The sequence below is a fragment of the Monodon monoceros genome, unplaced genomic scaffold, assembly GCF_005190385.1.
Source record: "Monodon monoceros isolate NGI ecotype Baffin Bay Population unplaced genomic scaffold, NGI_Narwhal_1 Super_Scaffold_18, whole genome shotgun sequence".
NCBI lineage: Eukaryota > Metazoa > Chordata > Mammalia > Artiodactyla > Monodontidae > Monodon > Monodon monoceros.
The window spans coordinates 112,467,760-112,475,853 of NW_021703774.1; the positions used below are offsets into that span (position 1 = coordinate 112,467,760).

Consider the following 8,094-nt stretch of genomic DNA (forward strand, 5'->3'; position numbering starts at 1 on the left):
TGCTTTCAGTTTTTCACCATTGAGAATGATGGCAGTTGGTTTGTCATATATGGCCTTTAGTATGTTGAGGTAGGTTCCCTCTATGCCCACTTTCTGGAGGGTTTTTATCATAAATAGGTGTTAAATTTTGTCAAAACTTTTTTCTGCATCTATTGAGATTATCATATGGTTTTTCTCCTTCAATTTGTTAATATGGTGTATCACATTGGTTGATTTGCATATATTGAAGAAACCTTGCATTCCTGGGATAAACCCCTCTTGATCATGGTGTATGATCCTTTTAATGTGCTGTTGGATTCTGTTTGCTAGTATGTTGTTGAGGATTTTTGCATCTATGTTCATCAGGGATATTGGTCTGTAATTTTCTTTTTTTGTGACATCTTTTTTCTGATTTTGGTATCAGGGTGATGTTGGCCTCGTGGAATGAGTTTGGGAGTATTCCTCCCTCTACTATATTTTGGAAGAGTTTGAAAAGGATAGGTGCTAGCTCTTTTCTAAATGTTTGATAGAATTCACCTGTGAAGCCATCTGGCCGTGGGCTTTTGTTTATTGGAGGATTCTTAATCACTGCTTCAGTTTCAGTGCTTGTGATTTGTCTGTTCATATTTTCTATTTCTTCCTGATTCATTCTGGAAGGTGGTACTTTTATAAGTATTTGTCCATTTCTTCCAGGTTGTCCATTTTACTGGCATATAGTTGCTTGTAGTAGTCTCTCCTGATCTTTTGTATTTCTGTGTTGTCAGTTGTTACTTCTTTTTTGTTTCTAAGTCTGTTGATTTGAGTCTTCTCCCTTTTTTTCCTGATGAGTCTGGCTAATGGTTTACCAATTCTCAAGGAACCAGCTTATAGTTTTATTGATCTTTGCTATTGTTTCTTTCATTTCTTTTTCATTTATTTCTGGTCTGATCTTTATGATTTCTTTCCTTCTGTTAACTTTGAGGTTTTTTGTTCTTATTTCTCTAATTGCTTTAGATGTAAGCTTAGGTTATTTGAGATTTTTTCTTGTTTCTTGAGGTAGGATTGTATTGCTATAAACTTGCCTCTTAGAGCTGCTTTTGCTGCATCACATAATTTTTGGGTTGTCATATTTCATTGTCATTTGTTTCTGGGTATTTTTTGATTTCCTCTTTGATTTCTTCAGTGATCTCTTGGTTATTTAGTAGCATGTTGTTTAGCCTCCATGTATTTGTATTTTTTACAGTTTTTTTTTTTCCTGTAATTGATATCTAGTCTCATAGCGTTGTGGTCGGAAAAGATGCTTAATGTGATTTCAGTTTTCTTAAATTTACCTATGCTTAATTTGTGACCCAAGATGTTATCTATCCTGCATAATGTTCCACATGCACTTGCGAAGAAAGTGTATTCTGTTGTTTTTGGATGGAATGTCCTATAAGTATCAATTAAGTCCATCTGGTCTAATGTGTCATTTAAACTTTGTGTTTCCTTATTTATTTTCTGTTTGGATAATCTGTCCATTGTTGTAAGTGGGGTGTTAAAGTTCCCTACTATTATTGTGTTACTGTCAATTATCCTTGTGGTAATTTTTCAGACACCTCCTGCTTAAAACCCCAAAGGTCAGAAGAATTTTGAGGCCCCACCTTCATGCTCTGTATTCATACTGAAAATCAAGATCAAGTGAGCTTTTGCCCTTCTGCTCCACAAGAAGTTTCTGTCCTCCCTGAACTCCCCTTAGGACACCTACATTACCATTTGACAGTTGTACCACCCCAGTCAAACTCTCCAACTGGCACTGTCCCTGGAGTGGGTCACTCATGGCCAGAGTGTGGCCGGGCACTTGGTTCCAGAAGCAAAAGCCCCTCAGGGCTAGCCCCCCACCTCCCCCACCTCACCAGGTCAGTGAAAAAATGATCAGATTGGTGGTATTTCACTGGCAGCCTGCAAGTCCGGTGGACCCCGCCCCACCCTCTCACAGGGACCGGAGTGTGCCAGGGGCCTCCCACTTATTCTATATCTCTCATTCTTTTCACCATGCCAGACTAGAGTTAAGCTCTACAAGGTCTTCTTTCTCCTCTGATTCCACCAAGCCTGCTCCCTTGGTTGTGTTTTCACTGGATAGTAGGTAGGGACAGTGGGAATCTCATTCATCCATTCATGTGCACCACTAATTAGATGACAAGGTATTTGGCTACCTGAAGAGAGTCATAGTTACTCCCACCATTTACCCAAGCTTCACTGAATTTCTTCACTTTGACATTCAGAGCACTGGGCAGAAATCACATCATGTCAACACCCATCACTGGCCTTTGTGAAGTAAGCTTTCTTTAAAGAGCAATTTTCATTAAATTACCTTTGTACCAATCACCTGGTCAGCTTGGTGGAAGACTGAATTTAAAGTAGAAGCACATTTAAAAAGAATATTTAGGAGCTAATTACTTCCAAATTTATATATATAAATATATATATATATATATGCCAATAAATTATTTTTATAATTTATTGGCATATATAATATAAAATGTTTAGCATTGAAGATGTGGTACCTAGTGGAGGATGTTAAGTACAGTAGGAAACATTTAAAAGTGTAAATTCTGAGAAAACAGTTTAGTCCACTTACTGTGAATATTTATCATAATTGAGTAATAAATTAATATTGCTTGAAAACACAGGATTTACATGAAAACTTGAACAAATCTACATATTATGAAACTCTAAATATTTTTCTTTGGCTTAACAAATCTCCCATTGAAATTAGCTATTTAAAAGTATATGAAGATTGTATAAAATGTAAAGGATGTTAAAAGACCCCCCCCAAAAATAAAAAAAGAATAAAGAGAGAGCTTTTCAACCCTGCTTACATATTAGAATCCACTCCGGAGCTTCTAAATTGCCATTCCTGGGCCCCATCCATGGCCAATCAGAATCTCTGGTGGCAGTGGCACAGAAACATTGGGAGTTGTTTAAACTCCCCAGGTGATTCTAAAGTGCATGAAGAATTGAGAACCTTTGTGGTAGATGAAGCTTTAAACCCTTATGACCCTTAACCTTCTGGAAGTGAAGCTGCTGGTATGGGAAATGAATATAAGATTTTGCCTGATCCTAATGTTAAGCTTTTGCAACTTTCAATTAAAAAAGAAAAATAAAATGGAAACAAACAAATAAAAACCCACAAGCATATAAGAGAACCAGAGAAAATGCTCTGGGGACATTCTCATAGCTTATGGAAAAGTGACCTTAAGAATGCTTATATTAAAAAAAAAATGCTTAGGGCTTCCCTGGTGGTGCAGTGGTTGAGAGTCCGTCTGCCAATGCAGGGGACACGGGTTCATGCCCTGGTCCGGGAAGATCCCACATGCTGCGGAGCGGCTGGGCCCGTGAGCCATGGCCGCTGAGCCTGTACCTCCGGAGCCTGTGTGCCACAACGGGAGAGGCCACAACAGTGAGAGGACCGCATACCACCAAAAAAAAAAAAAAAAAAAAAAGCTTATATTAAAAAAAAAAAGTATATGAGGATTGTAAATCAACTATATTTCAATAAAAATTAAAAAACAAAACAAAAAAATGAACACTGATAAACAGATACACAGAAAAATAGATATTTCTCTATATGAGGTTTCTTTTTTTAATTTAAATATTTATTTATTTAATTTATTTTGGCTGCACCAGGTCTTAGTTGTGGCACACTCAGTCTTCATTGTGGCATGCAGACTTCATGGTTGAAGCATGCGGAATCTTATTTACAGCCTGTGGCCTCTTAGTTGAGACATGCATGTGGGACTTAATTCCCTGACCAGGGATTGAACCCGGCCCCCTGCATTGGGAGCATGGAGTCTTATCCACCGTGCCACCAGGGAAGTCCCAATATATGAGGTTTCTTTTAATTATTATTATGCAATTTTTAAAAAAGACTTGCAGGATACTTTAGCTTAAAGCTTATTTGAATAGAGAAATATATATATGTGTGTATATGAACAATAAGATCATTATATATAATAACAAGATCACATATATATGATGCTTATATATAATAATAAGATTCATTTGCCATCGAATAAGATCATTCTGAGAGAAATATAAAGAAAATAATTTTGCAGAATGGAAAGATGAAATATTTGGCACAACTTTGTTTCAAGGATGGGAATTTCAATATAATCTCTAGGTAGAGTCTTAAACTCTGAGAGAAATCAAGGATCCATAGAATAACCTCCTAGGACAGCACCTATCAGGATTTTCAGTGTCTTGGAGAAATGACATGTGTTCATTGACAAGAACTCGTTGAGAGGAATGATTGGAATTACTCTATTATGATTCTGCTCTTCCAAGGCTGTTCAAGCATTCATCAAATTAACATCTCATTCTGAATGAGGATAGATTTGAGTGAAAACGTGTCAAGACACCTTTATTCAGTTCAGCAACATTTCTGAGTTATGGTTTAACTTATGTCACCCCAAGATGATCAAATATTTACTCACTGCATTTGAACCATCTTTACTTTCTTGGAAAACTTTCCAATAAATGAAAAGTAAGCTAAATACAAATTCATTTGATTAAGAATGAAAAGTCATCTTTCTGAAACTGAATCTCAAATAAATATTTTTTTAAAAGTCAAAACAGGGCTTCCCAGGTGGCGCAGTGGTTGAGAGTCCGCCTGCCGATGCAGGAGACACGGGTTCGTGCCCCGGTCTGGGAAGATCCCACGTGCCGCAGAGCGGCTGGGCCCGTGAGCCATGGTGGCTGAGCCTGCGTGTCCGGAGCCTGTGCTCCGCAGCGGGAGAGGCCATAACAGTGAGAGGCCCGCGTACCGCAAAAAAAAAAAAAAAAAAAAAAGTCAAAACAAACATCATAGCACTTTGCCAGTGGTGAAAATCCCTATCAGTCTCTCCTAAGTCTAAATTTACTCCTCTCTATTTTTTTTTAAACTTGTCATTTCAAAATTATTGTCAAGGAGCTGATGATGAATTTAACTTTTAAAAAATGTGATAAAGTGTTTAAACCCTTAATATAATAACATTTTTTTTTATTACTTTTATTTTGTAACTTGGCAAGAAAGTATCAGGTTATGTCATAATTCTTCACTTTTCAATTTAAAAAAATCTTTAATTCTAATACATTTGTAACTTTCATTCTAATATTTCAATATTTCTAAATTACAGACACACAAAAAATGCAGCTTCTATTAAAAATATTTTAAAGAATATGATGATAGCTTATCATAAATTTAAAAATCCATACTGTAATTAGTGTAGATTACCTTTTTTAATGATAGAGCAATAAGGTTGAATCAAATCAGGTGCTCTTTTGTATAGTTTACCATTCATTAATTCATGCATTCATTCACTCAAAAAATACGTGTTGAGCACCTATGATGTGATAGGCACTTTGTAGGGTTAAATATAAAGCACTGAATAAGTATATGTGGCTGTTATGGATTCTAGAAAGATAGAGAAACATTAAAACCACTATTACACAATGATTACTTAATCATTTGAGTGGTTCCAGTGATCATGGAAGCTTCATAAGGAGAAAATGTTTAAACTGAGGTTTGAGCTGGGAATTAGTTTGATGAAGCATGTGCTTGAGGATAGAAATGGCAGGTAGGAATGAGCATTGTATGCACATATGAAAGCTCTAATGAACGATAAAGAAATACAAATTCTAAGAACAAATATAAGTTGCTGAAGTAGTTAGTGAAATGCTATAGTTAGTTGTAGAACATGTATCTAAAATGTAGGTCAGTGGTCATATTATGTAGGGCCCTGATGTTATCCATAGAAAAAAATGGATTCTATTTTCAGATATTCACCTTTTCTTCTACAAAGTAAATGAATTGAAGGCCAGCAAAGTGTGGAAGCAGGCTCAGCAAGTGGAGGATATCTCATGGGTCGGGGATAGTGAATTTTGGCTTAGTCAAAATTAGTGACCAAAAAGACGGAAGAAAACAGATAGGAGTGATATTTAAAATGTAGACATCTATAGGTCTTGATGATGAATTGGATGTTCCAGGTGAGAGACAGAGAGATGTGAAGGATATCTCTTAGGTTTGTAGTATGAATAATTGGGTGGATATTGATGCATTTGATGAGAAAAGGAAATATATATGGAGAAAAATCATTAGTTTTGTTTTGTATGGTATCACTGTCATGCTATTCATACATCTAAGTAGAGACAACAGTACATGTTGGTCTGGAACTTAGAGAAGTCTTGAATAGACAGAAAATTTTTGGAATCATTAGCAGAATGTTGGTGTTAATGGAAACCATGGACGTAAATATGATTACCTATAGAGACGACATAAAAGAGATCATCGAATGAAAATAAAGAAGAACTAAGCTCAAATCTTTAATCAGCAGGGAAAGGTAAATTGATGTAAGGAATTTAGAAGTGTGGCCTTAAAGGAAGGGAGAACTTGTGTGTTATTGTTAAAGCTAAGGGAATGGGTATTGCAAGAAAGAAGAAGAGTTCACAGTTTCAAATGCTACTGAAAGGCCCAATGAAAATTTAAAAACAATAAGTGTTTTAATATAGAGATCAATGGTGGCATTAGCAAGAACTACTTTGGTGAAATTTTGGTGACTGAATCCAATCGAGAATGGGTTGAGTAGTGCCTGAGAAGTAAAGAAATTATTTTAAGTAGTATAGCTGTGAAAGTAAACAAAAAAGCCAGTGTGGAAATTGACCAAATATAAAGGCTGTTGGAAAGAATTGAGCAGAAAAAGAGTAGAAGATGAGAGAAAAGACTAGAAGAAAGAATAGGTTCAATGAAGACAAAAATGGGTGGGATTTTGAGCAGAGAAAATGTGAGGCTAAATGAGGGTTTAGAACAAAAGATTCTGGCTTACTTGTAGACACAGGCACAGGTTTGTCATCTAGAGCATCCTCATATGCTATTTCAAATCCTTGAGTGGTGGGGGACGGAAGAGGGAATAAATGTGGCTTATCTAGGAAAATGACAGGAGTCTTGGAATATTGAAAAGGAAATGATAGAAACAAAGAAATTATCCACATAAATTAAGCAAGCAGTATTATTTGCCAGTGCCTAGAGCAGGATGCCAGATTACCATTCCAATGATGCCATGCTTCCTGTCTTCTCCCATAGATAACTGTCTTGATTTCTGTCTTAATCGATTCTGGCTGCCATAACAAATACCATATACTGAGTGGCTTAAACATCAAACATTTATGCCAGAGGCTGGAAAATTCACGATCAGTGTGCCAGCAGAGTAGATGTCTGGAGAGAACACTCTTCCTGGTTTACAGATGGCCATTTTTTGTTGATACTCTCACTTGGTAGAGAAGGGACACTCTAGTCCCTTCATCCAATTGAAAGAGTGCCAATCCCATTCATAAGGGCTCCACCCTCATGAACTAATTACCTCCCCAAAGCCACACATTCACATACCATCACACTGGGATTGGGGCTTCAATATATGAATTTTGGAGAGATACAAATATTCAATCCATAGCAGTATCCCTTACCGACACTGACTGAACATTGCCTTGGAATTTTCTCAAAACAGTGTACTGATCAATAACTACCAGATAATTAGAATTGACGTGGAAATCAATCCCATTCTAATTAACGATGGTGATTTTTTTTGACTCTGTTCATGCTGTAAATTAGAATTTTTAGACTGCACATCCAATATATATACATTTACTTATAAATTATAGCCTTCTACATTATGATCAATAACTACTGAACTGTAAAAAGGAAAAGGTATTTATAAGTGAAGAAATGTTAACAGTTTTCCTGTATATCAATGGATTGTTTTTCACGTGCTTTGCGGTGCATTTCCCCCACTGTAATTTGGAAACAACTGGTACTGATGAGGTCCTCTTTGACAAGTATACCGTGATAGCCTGTCTTATATATACCATGTAACTATCTGAAGTCATGCATGGAAATTGTAATTATTGTACTTTCTGTTAAATATTGATTTAGATATTGAGATTTGAAGCTACTTTTAACTCATGTCCTTGGTAGTAAAAAAATTCATCTGAGATTGAAAATTTACTATTAAAAATAGCACTGACAGCTCCTTCCAAAATATCCCTTTTAAATTATACCATCATGCCACCGTGATTTATCTGTTTTTGTCCTGTGACACATATATTGAGATTAAAGTGCCTTCAAAG

At 36.2% G+C, this 8,094-nt stretch overlaps 1 protein-coding gene across 2 annotated transcripts in view; it reads left to right on the forward strand.

Moving 5' to 3' along the window:
* ADGRL4 (adhesion G protein-coupled receptor L4) overlaps nt 1-8,094 on the forward strand; it is a 114,430-nt gene that overhangs the window by 21,620 nt on the left and 84,716 nt on the right. The gene's annotated exons all lie outside the window — the stretch shown is intronic.